At 42.4% G+C, this 15733-nt stretch overlaps 1 long non-coding RNA gene across 2 annotated transcripts; it reads right to left on the reverse strand.

Moving 5' to 3' along the window:
• Window positions 1–361: 361 nt before the first annotated feature.
• On the reverse strand, window positions 362–14598 carry LOC102462850 (uncharacterized). Of its 2 annotated transcripts, XR_012898578.1 has the most exons (6): window positions 14501–14598; window positions 10852–11002; window positions 7091–7126; window positions 6393–6428; window positions 3700–3741; window positions 362–441 (listed from the first exon to the last, which is right to left on the reverse strand). It is a non-coding gene; the product is annotated as an uncharacterized LOC102462850 (long non-coding RNA). The 2 variants fall into 2 exon arrangements; XR_012898577.1 differs by lacking the exon at window positions 14501–14598 and having other exon boundaries at window positions 10852–11022.
• Between the last annotated feature and the right edge of the window lie 1135 nt (window positions 14599–15733).

Below are 15733 nucleotides of genomic sequence, written 5' to 3' on the forward strand. Positions count from 1 at the left end.
GTAGGTATAAGTACAAGATCTCCAGCCTGCTTAACTAGTTGTTTTTTCAAAGACTTGATGCAGGCATCTGATTCCCCCCCTCCCCCAGCTCCAATGGGAAGAACTGAAGCTGGGTTACTGAGGCCCTGTCAATGCAGAATTCTGGTAACTGCCTGCACAGGTGCCTTGCTTCTAAAAGTGGGAATATGCAGAGGTCATTCAAAAAAAAGGACTGTTAAGTGATGTCTTTGGCATTTAATACAGCCATAGTAATAATTACAAACCAAAATTTTTGTTTCCCAAATACATTCAAAATATATTCAAATAATCAATAGCCTTGAATGTACATACTTTTTCCTAAAAAACTGCACTTGAGCTGCACCTTGAGCTGCAGGAGGAGGAGGATGATGACAGCGATGGAAATAAAGACAACTATTATCAAAATTGGTATAGAGATCCAACCTATGACAAAGAATCAGCCAAGAATTAACAAAATTCCAGTTGATGTGCTATATTATTACAAATATATTTCTATTTCAGATATTTAAATGATTGCTCTCAGATGTTATGTCAGCAATGCAAAAAAGAAAAAAAAACAACACAGATTGGATAGGGGAGGTTGGAGAATAAGGAACTAACACATAGTGAAAATCAAGAGTTAGTTCTGTTTCCTACCTGATCAGAAGCCATAACATCATCTTATAGAGCAGCACAAACATTTTAAGAAAGACACTATTTCATCTAAGGTTTCCATCCTGCAAACATTTATACATGTGCTTAGCTACAATTGGTTTGGACACATATAAACAGTTCATGAAGGACAGGTGGGAGAAAAAAGATGGAGGAGTTGCACTTTATATAAGAGAGCAGTATGATTGCTTAGAGTTTTAGTATGAAACTGGAGAAAAAGTCTTTGGTTTAAATTTAGAGACAAGCACCACAAGGTGTGAAAGAGAGTTAGGGTGGATGTCAGCTATAGATCACCAGACTAAGAGGATGAGGTACATGAGGCTTTATTTGTACAGACAATGGAAGTTTCCAGATCAGAAGCCTTGGTTCTCATGGGGGACTTCAAGCACACTGACACTGCTGGGCCAGCAATACAGCAGTGCACAGACAATCCAGGAAGTATTGGGAATGTGCTGGGGACAACTTTTTGGTGAAAGTGCTAGAGGAACCAACTAAGGTCCTGCTTCTCTTGACTTGCTGCTCACCAAGAGAGAAAGATTGTTAGGGGAAGTAGATGTGAGTGACAACCTGGGCATCAGTGACTATGGGGTTGAGTTCAGGATTCTGACAAAAGGAAGAAAGGAGAGAAGCAGAACACGGGCCCTGTATTTCAGAAAAGCAGACTTTGACTCCCTCGGGGAACTGAAGGGCAGGATGGCCTGGGAAGCTAAAACAAGGAGGAAAAGGGTCCAGGAGAGCTGGCTGTGTTTTAAAGAAGTCTTATTGATAGTGCAGGAACAAACCATCCCAATGTCCAAAAAGAACAGCAAATATGGGAAGTGACCAGTGTGGCTTTACAGAAGAAAATTTAGTGAATTTAAACACAAAAGGGAAGCTTACAAAAAGTGGATACTTAGATGATTAGAGAAGAGTATAAAAACATTTCTGAAGCACACAATTACAAAGTCCAAAGCATAATTAGAGTTACAGCTAGCATGTGATATAAAGAGTTACAAGAAGAGTTTCTACAGTATGTCAGCAACAAGAAAAAAAGTCAGGGAAAATGAGGGACCGTTACTGAATGGGGGAAGAATCCTAGTGCCTGATGCTTTGAAAAAAAATCCCAAATGTTCAATTCTTTTTTGCCTTAATCTTCATAAACAAGATCAGCTCCGAGACTGCTGCACTGGGCAGCAGAGGGTGGGGAGGAGGTTAGCAACCCTCAAGGGTGAAAACAGGTGAAGAGCCATTTAGAAAAAGATCCATGGGGCTGAACATAATACCTCTGAGTGTGTTGAGAGAATTGGCTGATGTGATTGCTAAGCTATTGGCTAATATCTTTCAAAACTCATTGCAATTTGGTGAGATCACAGATGATTGAAAAAAGGACAATTATAGTGACTATCTCTAAAAAAGGGAAGAAGGAGGATCCAGGGAACTACAGACCAGTCAGCCTCACCTCAGTCCCTGGAAAAATCATGAAGCAGATATTCAAGGAATCCATTTTGAAGCACTTAGAAGAGCGGAACAGTCAACATGGATTCACCAAGGGCAAGTCATGTCTGACCAGCCTGATTAGGGTTGCCAGGTGTTCGGTTTTTCCTGCAAAGTCTGGTTTTCACCACCTCTTTTGGGGGGAAAAAAACAAACAGAAAATACTGGACATGTAAAATGTCCGGTATTTTCTGTTTTTCTTGAAAAGAAGGCCAGTGGGAACATTCTTCCTCTGCTGCATCTGGCATGCATGGTGGGGAGCTGGGAGTGCAGGAATATTTAAAGATTACCTTTTTTTTTGTGCTTGACTAATTTTTTCCTCTCCATGTTTGGTATTTTTTTTCAAGGTATCTGGCAACCCTAAGCCTGATTGCCTTCTTTGATGGGGTAACTGGCTCTGTGGATACGTGGAATGTGGTGGATGTGATATATTTTAAATTTAGCAAAGCTTTTGATACTGTCTCCCACAGTATTCTTGCCAGCAAGGTAAAGAAGTATAACTTGGATGAATGGACTATAAAGTGGATAAAAAGCTGGCTAAATCATCAAGTGCAATAGGTAATGATCAATGGCTCAATATTTAGCTAACAGTCAGTATTAAGCAGTGTCCAAGGGGTCAATCCTGGGGGCACTTTTGTTCAACATCTTCATTAGTGGTTTGTACGTTGGGATGGAGTGCACCCTCTGCAAGTTTGTGGATAACAATGAACTGGGATAGGGAGAGAAGCAGATACAATGGAGGGCAGGGATAGGCTCCAGAGTGACCTAGGCAAATTGGAGGATGGAGCCCAAAGACATCTGATGAGGTTCAACAAGGATACGTGCAGAGTCCTGCACTTGGGACGGAAGAATCCCAAGCATTGCTACAGGCTGGGGACCGACTGGCTAAGTAGCAGTTCTGGAGAAAAGGACCTGGGGGTTACAGTGGATGAGAAGCTGGATATGAGTCAACAGTGTGCCCTTGTAGCCAAGAAGGCTAATGGCATATTAGGGTGCATTAGCAGAAGCATTGCCAGCAGAAGTAATTATTTCTCTCTCTTCAGCACTGGTGAAGCCATATCTGGAATTTTGTGTCCGGAAAAGATGCAGAAAGATTGGAGAGAGTCCAGAAGAGGTCAATGAAAATGATTAGGAGAATTCTAAGGAGAGGCTGAGAGAATGGGGCATATTTAGCCTGCAGAGGAGAAGAAAGAAGGGGGATTTGATAGCAGCTTTCAAGTACTGGCAAGGGAGTTCCAAAGAGGATGGAGCCAGGCTGTTTCCATAATAGAAAACTACAGAACATGGAGCATGGTGTCAGTTGCAGAGGAAGATGGGCATTCCATCACCTGCCTAGGCAACCCATTCCAATCCAGCAATAAGAAATTAGACCAGTCTGAAACAGAAAGCCTTTCAGATTTGCCAAAATTCCAGTGTTTGTTATGTAGTATGACTAGAGTATATTAATTTACATGGATTTTAATAGGAAATGTATTAATTATCTCTCTGTACAGAATCTCTGTTCTGATATTTGTGGCAGAAAAGATTATATTTCTCACATATTAAAGTTGCACTTACCAAGGATATCGTAATTTGCATCGGTAGGATTTGGAACAGGAGCTGGAAAACAAATGGTTAAGAAGATGGGGAAAATGTAGAGTAAACATACTTTTTCATTGTGTAATGAAGTTCATGACAATGATGGGGTCTCCTATCAATTTGATTGGTGAATGATATTAAGTTGACAATCTATATCACCGTACATTTTTATAGAGAATATGGTTTTGCCATAAATAATTCATATAACCATCCAGCATTCATATGGATGGACACCACAGAACCAACCACATACTGGGAGGGATGTCATCTCCTTTCCAGGCCTGCTGTTGTAGCACAAGCCTCAATTGCACCTGGCCCACCTCAGGGCCACAAAGTGGAAGTGACGTGCAGGCCTATCTTTGTCATGCTAGAGCTCTACCTTAGAAAAGTCTGTTCCTGATCTTTATTCGGCTTTGGGACGTTGTGGTATTTGGTGCTGTGTGTCCCTCAGAAAACAGAGATGGGGGAGGGCACGTCTGCCATCGCCAATGGGTAGAGGAAGTATTACACAAAGTCAGTGACACAAACTGGGCTTGACAGAAGCCCCTCAACAGTGTCTCATGGAGGAAAGGGCTGGGGAAAGTTACACTGTGTGTGTTAGTTGAGAGCACCATTAAATACAGTGCTTTCAGGTTCCCTAACTAACCAGGAACTAAACCTGGTCAGGGATTTACAGTATTAGACAAACTTCTGCACCTGCACAGTACCATGAGAAGCCCTCTTAACATATCTCTTTATTATTATTTTAAACAGATGAGATTCAGGAGGCAAGGAGGCAGCCTTAAATCCTTCCATCCAGCAAAAAAGGCTGCTCATGAGGTATTAGGTTCTTTTCCTGTTGGGTCATCTTAGTTAACCTCTCCTAGAGGATGACCTATCAATCTCCTTGTCCTTCTTAACTCCTCAGTTGTGCACACCTGCAGAAACTCAGCACCAATAGTACCTACTGTTGTGCTTTGGAGACGAGGTCAGGATACCTGTTTCTGCTGCTCCTTCCTTTCTGAGGGCTGGGTTGGCTTAAGGCTGAGATCTTAACCACACCTTTGAAGCTGGGACTGCTTGTGTACCCAATCCATAATTCCAGTATAGGCTGCATCCTTGGCCATTAGCTTGTGCATCAATTGGTTCCTCCTCAGGCTTCCTCCTGGTTCCTCAGTTCCCCCATAAGACACACCTGCTCTGAGTGTGTCTTATCCCCTCTCTTCATAGGACACACTTTCTCTGACACAATAGTCACAATATATCCTTTTTCAACTTTTACTCTTCCCAACCCCCAAAATGATAAAAATACTGTTATCCATTCCTGTTGCATTTGGAAATTAAAGTTCTTCCAAAACATAGTGTTCCCAAAAAAGTAAGATTTTGGGTTTTTTTGTTTTTGTTGTTTTTGCAAGAAAGACTGTTCTTTTTGTAATACCAGTGAGATGAAAATGAATATAACCATTTTTTAAATGATTTGTTTTCCCCTACATTTTAACCACTTCAAATGAATATTATATATTTCCAATAGTTTAATAATCATTTAATAGTTTAAGAAACCAGATGGAAAACAATTCAAGTAAATAACTGACTATGATCCAGTGCAATTATATAGAAGTGCAAAGGTTAATGAAATACTGTATCTGTAGAGAGCAACTGGGTTGAGAAATGATAGAACTTGAGAATTACCTAGAACAGGGGAGGGGAATCTTAGGACCAGGGGCTGGATGTAGCCTCTGGCTTGCCTGAATCTGACCCCTGAGGCTCAACATTGGAGCCAACTCCCTCAACAGACACAGTTCTCAGGGTGTTGCTGTATCATGGTGTAGTTGCATGTTGCAAGGGATCCCACTAGAACTTCTGCAGGACTCCACATTGAAGAGATGCCAGGTGAGGACACTCTTACACCTGCCACCTCCATCTCTTTGTCTCGCCTCTCACTTATCTTCCACATTGCAGCATATTTATCTTCCTTTTATTTATTGGTTTATTTTAGTCCATTTCTATTTGTTGGTTCTCATCACACCTCTTCCTAATTAAGAAAAAAACCCTGACTACTTATTTGGACAGGAATTTCACATTTACTTCCCATGGCTGGGCAAATTAATTTGTCAGGTCCTCTGCATTATTGTCTTCCCTCATTCCCTGACATCCGTTTAATCCCAACCACCTTGGTGAACCATTTGGAAGAGAACAATGTTGTGCTGGCTGTATGCCCTTACAAATGCCCGTTTGTCTTTAGCACAAGGGCATAAATGTATTTTTGGTCTGAAACCACTTTCTCTGACTACTGGGACTCTGATTACCTCCCTTGTTTATGTTGGGGGATATTTTCAAAATCATTGAAGGCATTTAAATTCCCAACTCTCGTCGTAAGTCAATGAGAGTTGAGTGCTTAACTACATTTGTGTCTTTCAAAATCTCCAGCTATTTATGTGCTATTGCGGAGATGAAGGCTTATTTTGGCTTGTTAAAATCCAGATACATTTATTATGTTGGATTTATTTTATATTTACTCCAAAGTTACATATTGTGGAAAATGTATATATTATAGAATGCAACTACAAAGTAACCCTGGCATGAAAAAAAATATTTACAGTCCCTGGACTCAAAAATGAAATGTTCTGGCCTTCCATGTCTTGTTATTTGTCCCATAAATCATGATATTCTACACAGTTTATGATTTCACTTACCAGTAGGTGTCATATTTGAAAGATAGTCAGATGAAACTGGAAAAGAACAGATAAAAAGTCAACAAAATGCGAATGAAGTAGGGATTGTTAGATGGCCTAGAAAGGATTAAAATCCCCATATTCAAACAGTTCTCTTCAAGTGGTTGAATGATGTCACACAGGGGATTGAGTGGGTATAGAGGAATGAGAAACTATGTTTGATAACCATTTAGTAGTTTAAGAAACTGAATGGAAAACAATTCAAGTAAATAACTGACTATGATCCAGTGCAATTGTATAGAAGTGCAAAGCTTAATAAAATTCTTTATCTGTGGAGAGAAAATGGGTTGAGAAATGATAGAACGTGAAGATGACCTAGAACAGGGGTGGGGAACCCCAGACCCAGGGGCCGGATGTAGCCTCTGGCTTGCCTGAATCTGACCCCCAAGGGTCAACACTAAAGAACCCCCGCCAGCGCACCAGACCCCTGCCATCCACCCACAGTGCAGGCGCTCACAAAATCGACTATCTTGGGTTCCCCTAGGTGCTGGTGTGCAAGGAGAATGTGAGGAATGCGTGGGCAGTGCTAAGGACAGACTGCCATCAGCCCTACCTCTTCTTCAGGTGTGGAGCCATCCCCCCTCACCTTGCTCTGGGCCCCGTCATGGCTGGTGACCGCATAAATCATGATATTCAGCACAGTTTATGATTTCACTTACCAGTACGTGTCATATTTGAATGATAGTCAGATGAAACTGGAAAAGAACACATTAAAAGTTCAACAAAATGTGAATGAAATAGGGCTTGTTAAAAGGCCTAGAAAGGATTAAAATCCCCATATTCAAATAGTTCTCTTCAAGTGGTTGAATGATGTCAAAAAGAGGATTGGGTGGGCATAGGGGAATGAGAAACTATCCACAGGGAATGTTGCAGTATCTGGGCTTACCCATTCACCTGGGCATTTGGTGAGAGTATGCACCTGGGAGGTCAATGCCCCTTCCCACAGATGAGTGATGAAAAAGGTTATAGTTCACCTTCCATGTCTGCTGTCACACAAGATCTAGGGATTCTTTCTTTCGCTGCAGATTCATTCATTTTCTCTCCCTGTTAGAGTCTGGCTCCACCCCCAAATCACTTGGTGCAGGTTACTAATCAGTGGTGTGACCAGGGAGCTTTGTCATCACAATCAGCCCTGTCTCAATATATTGAAGTTCAGTTTGTAATTGTATTGTTTGATGTCTTTAAAAATTACACATTTTTTCTGCATTCCTGCAGTAAGGTATTTGGGACAATAACATCCACATCTGAAAACATCCACTCAGTGTGCAGCAGCAGTCAAAAATCAGATAGAATGTTAGAAATCATTAAAAAGAGGATAGAGAATAAGACAGAAGATATTTTATTGCCTCTATATAAAACCATGGTACACCCATATCATGAATATGGCATACAGATGTGGTCGCCTCATCTTAAAAAAGGTATCTTGGAACTGGAAAAGTTTCAGAAAAGGTCAACAAAAATTATTAATGGTTTGCAATGGGTCCCATATGAAGAGACATTAAAAAGACTTGGACTTTTCAACACAGAAGATGAGATGAAGGGGGAATATAATAGAGGTCTATAAAATCATGATTTGTGTGGAAAAAATGAATACATTATTTACTTATTCCCACAACATAAGAATTAGGGGTCACCAAATGAAATTAATAGGCAGCAGGTTTAAAACAAACAAAAGGAAGTTTTTCTTCACTGAACGCACATTCTGCCTCTGGAGCTCCTTTCCAGAGGATGTGGTGAAGGCTAGGACTTTAAAAGGGTTCATAAAACAGCTAGATAGATTCATGGAGATTAGTTCCATCAATGGCAATTAGCCAGGATGGGTAGGAAAGGTGTCCCTAGCCTCTGTTTCTCTAGAGATGGGTGACAGGGGAGGGATCATGTGAGGATTAACTGTTGTGATCCCTCCCTCTGGGGTATTGGCCTACTGTCCAGTTTACCGACTGTCGGCAAACAGGACACAGGGCTAGATGGACATTCCATCAGCAGGGCTCGACAAATAATGTAATCTATTCACCTGTGGCGAGTAGATTACAAGCTGGCACAGCCGGTGCAGCTTGATCTGCTCATGTGCAGCACGATCTGCTCATGCTCAGAGCGATCTGCGCATGTGCAGCTCGCAGAACTGCGCAGCAGGTGGGAGGTGCTCTCTACCACTTGGCAAGCCCTGTGAATCAGTATGGCCATTCTTATGTTCTTATGTAATAACCAGCTGTGTCTTGTCATGTTCTAGACCCGTTGCCCTTCACTGGTGTAAGTACTGCTAAAGCTCACCCATGGTGCAAGATGTGCATGAGGCATCAACCTTCATGGACTGCGTCAAGAGGAAGCATTGTGATGAAATTTTGGCTGAAGTTCTTGAGGCAGCCAACAACATACAGTAGCACAATCAAATTTAAAGGTTTGGTGAGAGGCAAGAGGAGAGGCTCAGACTCACTTCACATTTCAAGGTCAGTCCAGGAACAGGCAATTAATTCAAAGTTCCTATAACAGGAATCATAGAATCATAGAATCACAGAACACTAGAACTGGAAGGGACCTTGAGAATTCATTTAGTACAGTCCTCTGTCCTCACAGCAGGACTCAGTACCATCTAGACCATCCCGATACATGTTTATCCAATCTGCTCTTAAATATCTCCAGAGATGGAGATTCCACAACCTCCCTAGGCAATTTATTCCTGTCTTTAACCACTCTGGGTATGTCTACACTACCCCGCTAGTTCGAACTAGTGGGGTAATGTAGGCATACCGCACTTGCAAATGAAGCCCGGGATTTGAATTTCCCGGGCTTCATTTGCATAAGACGGGCGCCGCCATTTTTAAATCCCGGCTAATCCAGGTCATTCCACGAGGAGTACAGCTAGTTCGGATTAGAAGCCTAATATCGGATCCTTAGTGTGGGCAGAATGCCAGAGTTTCCTGGTGTGTTGTCCACACTAACCCTTGCAGAGGGTTAAACAGCTCTGTGGGGAGTCTCTGTAGGACGAGTCTTGTGCACTCCCAAAGCAGCAGAGTGGCTCAGGCATGTTGGAGGTCTGGAGGGCTTTTTTAAGCAACAGGACCCTCAGCCTCAGCTCCCGGTCACACCTGGCGTGTGCAGTCAATTTTGTGCAATGAACGCACTTGAGAGGAACATGTCCGTCCCCGAGACATTTAATGCACCGTGAGTGCCTGTCTGATGCTGGCATGGCATCCTGGTACTGGGTACACCTTTTAAAACCGGGTGATCCCAGCATAATTCTTTGTTCAGACTTGGTGAACAACTCAAGGAAACATTTTTTTTTTTAAACAAGAGGAACTATACTACTAGGAACAACTACTCTAACACTAACAATCTAAGAAGAATAAGTAACTATCTAATACGAAAGCAAAAAACAGGACTATGTAGCACTTTAAAGAATAACAAGATGGTTTATTAGGTGATGAGCTTTCATGGGCCAGACCCACGGCCAGACCCACAACTTCCTCAGATCAAATAGTGGAAGAAAATTGGCACAACCATATATACCAAAGGATACAATCAAAAAAATGAACACATATGAAAAGGACAAATCACATTTCAGAACAGAAGGGCTGTGTCTAGACTGCATCCCTTTTCCGTAAAAGGGATGCAAATTAGACATATTGCAATTGCAAATGAAGCGAGGATTTAAATCCCCCCCACTTCATTAGCATAAAAATGGCTGCCACTTTTTTCCGGCTCGGAGCTCTGCCGGAAAAAAGTGCCCGTCTAGACGTGGATCTTTCGGAAAATAAAGCCTTTTCTGAAAGATCCCTTATCCCTCATTTTAAGAGGTGCTGGAATTAGGTGCTGCCTAATATCAGTAAGAGTCTCAGTTTGTGTAATGAAAAGTGAACACTGGACTTTGTCTTTATACATTTTGCATGGATCTTACTTATTTGGGGACTTCAATGCTGTGGGCCCACATGTATCAACTATGGCACACTCAGATTTTGATTGTGAATTTAATGATCATGTGAAGAATAGTCCTGGGAATGTACACACGAACCTGGCTAGTAATTTAGGCCAATGAACAATGTACATCCCAATTTAACTTTTCAACGAGGGACTTAGTGTCACTAAATTGGTGCATTGACCCTGCATGGACCCTATAGAGAAGTGACCTCTTTTCAAAAAGGAATGTATTGGTTGTACCAATAAGGTACATTAAAATAATACATAATGTGGTGGCTTTGCTTTTATTTGAGGAAGGTCTCTACACAAGATTGAACAGGACAGAGGGGATAGTTACATGGGAATATACCAATAAAATAAAAAATAGTAGAGATTTTTTAAACAAAACCTTATACCTTGCAAAATAAAAGAAGACACTTGAGTCCATCATTTTGGCATCCATAGTTTCCATTCGCCTTCGTAAAGATTGTTTCATTGCATGTGTTTAACTCAGAACTCTATTTACCTGCAATCAAATGGGTCATCTGTAGAAAAATCAGCATGTGAAGAGCTGTCACCCAGTGAAATGCAGGCCCCATCGCTGTGCAGGCTTTCACAACATCAACAGGGCAGTGAATAGAAACATCCCAGGGAAATCCTTATGAGTCTTCCAGTCTCTTCAAATGCAGAACACAAAATGACACGAGGGGAGTTATAGATTAGCGTAGTAGGAAAAATGAACAGAAACATATTGACAAAGGGCCTGATCCTACCAACAATTGATACACAATTGGGGTCAGTGTTGAAATACACCACTTAAAGATCCTACTCAGCCCTTCTAACTTATAAAGAACTTTTCTTAATTTTATTAATAATTTTCCCTTAGAGGAAAGGAGTGCTTACCGGAGCCCTTGGGAAATGCCGAGAGATTACAAAAAGATTTTGTCAGATACATTTTTTCTGTTAAATTAAAAACCTTTATGTAAGTTCTCCATGGTATGTCACTATGCTAAAGACCAGAAGCTCATTAACTTTCAAGTGCTTTTGGAAGCTTAGCACCCATAGAATCAACCTATTTAACGTCCCATCCAAAGAACAATACAGACACACAGAATCATAGAATATGAGGACTGGAAGGGACCTCGAGAGGTCATAGAGTCCAGTCCCCTGCCCTCATGGCAGGACCAAATACTGTCTAGACCATCACTGGTAGACATTTATCTAACCTACTCTTAAATATCTCCAGAGATGGGGATTCCACAACCTCCCTGGGCAATTTATTCCAATGTTTGACCACCCTGACAGTTAGGAACTTTTTCTTAATGTCCAATCTAAACCTCCCTGTGACGGGGCACTGGGCTCTGACGCAAAGGAGGCCTCAGCCCCCCACACACTCCGACCCAACACGGGGCCGGGGGGGGGGGAGCGGAAGCTACAAAAAAGGAACCCACCCGCACAGAGGCGGATTCCCCCGCCAACTCTGAGCAGGATCGCAACGCGCAGGTTCCAGCTGGGCAGAGACGCCGGCTGACATCGTCAGCCTACACCCCGGAGGTAAGGGGGTGGGGCTAGAGTTGGAGGGGGATTCAAAAAGCCGGGACACCAGTCTGGAAGAGGAGGGGATGGGAAAAGGAGAGCAGGGGCGAAGCCAAAGAAAGGGGCCCGGGAAGGAGCCCACAGCAATGCGGGGGGGACCGGAAAGCTGCGGGCGGAGTCTCCGCCCAGAAGAGAATGTCCTGGAAGGCAGGCAGGACCCCAGGCTGGAACCTGAAGTGAGGTAGACCCCGGATTACGTCAGGCACCACCGAGGGGCTGGCAGGAAGGCTGCCTGAACCGCTGGGTAACGGGGGGGAGCACTCGGAGGGCAGGATGGCCTGAGACTTTGAACTAAAGAGTACAGGTGGAAGGGGAGGTGATTTTGGGGCAGGCGACCCCGATGATGATTGGGCTGTAAGCCTGAGGGGAAGCCCAAACCCTGACACTCCCTTGTTGCAGTTTAAGCCCATTGCTTCTTGTTCTGTCCTCAGTGGCCAAGATGAACAAGTTTTCTTCCTCCTTTTTATGACACCCTTTTAGATACCTGAAAACTGCTATCATGTCCCCCCTCAACCTTCTCTTTTCTAAACTAAACAAACCCAATTCCTTCAGCCTTCCCTCATAGGTCATGTTCTCTAGACCTTGAATCATTCTTGTTGCTCTTCTCTGGACCCTCTCCAATTTCTCCACATCCTTCTTGAAATGCGGTGTCCAGAACTGGACACAATACTCCAGCTGAGGCCTAACCAGTGCAGAGTAGAGCGGAAGAATTACTTCTCGTGTCTTGCTCACAATATACCTGTTAATGCATCCCAGAATCATGTTTGCTTTCTTTGCAACAGCATCACACTGCTGACTCATATTCAACTGGTGGTCCACTATAACCCTAGATCTCTTTCTGCCATACTCCTTCCCAGACAGTCGCTTCCCATTCTGTATGTGTGAAACTGATTGTTCCTTCCTATGTGGAACACTTTGCATTTGTCTTTATTAAACTTCATCCTAGTTACCTCAGACCATTTCTCCAATTCATCCAGGTCATTTTGAATTATGACCTTATCCTCCAGATTAGTCGCAACCCTCCCAGCTTGGTATCATCTGCAAACTTAATAAGCGTACTAGCTATACCAATATCTAAATCGTTGATGAAGATATTGAACAGATCTAGTCCCAAAACTGACCCATGCGGAACCCCAATTGCTATGCCTTTCCAGCAGGATTGTGAACCATTAATAACTACTCTCTGAGTATGGGTATCCAGCCAGTTATGCACCCACTTTATAGTAGCCCCATCTAAGTTGTATTTGCCTAGTTTATTGATAAGAATATCATGCGAGACCGTATCAGACACCTTACTAAAATCTAAGTATACCACATCCACCGCTTCTCCCTTATCCACAAGACTCGTTATCCTATCAAAGAAAGCTATCAGATTGATTTGACATGATTTGTTCTTGTACAAATCCAGGCTGGCTGTTCCCTATCACCTTGCCACCTTCCAAGTGTTTACAGAGGATTTCCTTAATTACTCGCTCCACTATCTTCCCTGGCACAAAAGTGAAACTAACTGGTCTATAGTTTCCTGGGTTGTTCTTATTTCCCTTTTTATAAATGGGCACTAGATTTTCCCTTTTCCAGTCCCCTGGAATCTCTCCTGTCTCCCATGATTTTCCAAAGATGATAGTTAGAGTGTCAGATACCTCCTCTATCAGCTCCTTGAGTATTCCTGGATGCATTTTCTCAGGCCATGCTGACTTGCAGGCATCTAACTTTTCTAGGTGATTTTTAACTTGTTCTTTTTTTATTTTACCTTCTAAAACTACCCCCTTCCCACTAGCATTCACTATGTTAGGCATTCCTTCAGACTTCTCGGTGAAGACCGAAACAAAGAAGTCATTGAGCATCTCTGCCATTTCCAAGTTTCCTGTTACTGTTTCTCTCTCCTCACTGACTAGTGGGACTACCCTCCTTGGTCTTCCTCTTGCTTCTAATGTATTTATAAAACATGTTCTTGTTTCCCTTTATTCCCGTAGCTAGTTTGAGCTCGTTCTGTGCCTTTGCCTTTCTAATCATGCCCCTGCATTCCTGTGTTGTTTGCCTATATGTATCCTTTGTAATTTGTCTTACTTTCCATTTTTCATATGACTCCTTTTTTATTTTTAGATCATGAAAGATCCCGTGGTTATGCCAAGGTGGTCTTTTGCCGTATTTTCTATCTTTCCGACACGTCAGAACATACTTAATTTTTCAATCAAAAAAGGAAAGTTTGTAGAGAACGTTTCTGTGCCTGCTTGTGGAAAATCCGATGAATTGTCATCAAGAACATGGCCTAGACTAATTTGCCAGCACAGCCGTTTTAGGCAGAGTTACTGGTTCATTACAAAAGCACAATGCTAACACACCCCTAATCACACAAGGATCTGCCAGAAAACTCTCCTATAGAGAAACACCCTTAAATTCCTCATCTTTCTTCACATCTGTTGGTTAGTTCACTTCATTCCTAAAATTAATGCCTGAAATTCAATCTATCAAAGGGTTTGGTTTTACCAGTTCGTTGGGCCAACACCCGACATCCTTTTGAATATCTTTGTAACCTTGACGAGTTTTATTCCTGTTTAAGTTTAAAAGTGATTTCTTACCTGAATAGCAGACTCCGGGACAGCCATTACATGCTGTACAGATATTAGGGCTGAGCTGCACCTTCTCTTGTTACCGATCCCTTTTATGGCTATTGAACTTTGTCCTTTTCTGTATTGATCTAAGCCTAGATTGTGCTCAGAGAAGTCAGTGTATGGAAGAAAGCATATGACAAAGGAGCACTACCATACCTGCTGCCACTTCCTCAAATGATTAATTGCCATATGTGAAAAACTATTTAAATTATCACTTTCATTTTATAAAGAGTTATCTACTCCTGGCTGCATGCTAAGCAGCCCTGCAGAAAGATGTGCCATCTGGGTCTTTCGGCACAGTGTACACAGTCAGCCCAGAGCAAAGTGGGGTGAGCTCTGCCTCTGCTTTAGGGAGCAGACCACTCGGTCTGTGTCTGATTAGAGGTTCTTGTCTGGTGGGGTTCTGAATTATAAGCAGTAAACAGTGTTAGGTACAACTTTTTAGCAATCATATTTTATATGTTCATCTAACTTCTCTGTGTGTGTGTGTGTGCCATGAACACAACACTAATAACTGGTGATTGGTCGTTTGTCAATGGGAAAGTATTCCTCTAATCTTGGTAGCTGCCTCAGCTGTGCTTGTCAGTACCAAAGATCTGCCCACTCCCTGCTCACTTACTCAGACAGAGAGGATGTGTCTACACTGTCGCGATCTTGCGCAAAAGCAGCCGCTCTTGCACAAAAACTTGCTCCCTGTCTACACTGGCTATGTGTTCTTGCGCAAGAAAAATGATGTTCTAATGTATGAAATCAGGGCTTCTTGTGCAAGAACTCTGACGCTCCTGCTCAGGAATAAGCCCTTTTATGCAACTGTTCTTGCACAAGAGGCCAGTGTAGAGAGGCAACATTAATTTCTTGTGCAAGAAAGCCCTATGGTTAAAATGGCCATCAGAGCTTTCTTGCGCAAGAGAGCATCTATACTGGCATGGATGCTCTTGTGCAAAAGCACATCTCTTGCACAAAAGCACGTGCCAGTGTAACTGCCTTCTTGCACAACTACTTTAATGCAAGAACTCATGCGCTAAAGAGTTTTTGCGCAAGATCACGCCAGTGTAGACGTAGCCAAAGAGGAGGAGCCCAATAATAGCTTAAGTCTGCACACATAGGGTAAGCCTGCACACAAACGTTTTTCTTAAAAATCTTCACTTATGTCCACACTGCAGTCACGTTTTTTCAAAAGAAAATTGAAAGAACAGAGGG

Source organism: Pelodiscus sinensis, chromosome 33 (genome assembly GCF_049634645.1).
Source record: "Pelodiscus sinensis isolate JC-2024 chromosome 33, ASM4963464v1, whole genome shotgun sequence".
Taxonomy (NCBI): Eukaryota; Metazoa; Chordata; order Testudines; family Trionychidae; genus Pelodiscus; species Pelodiscus sinensis.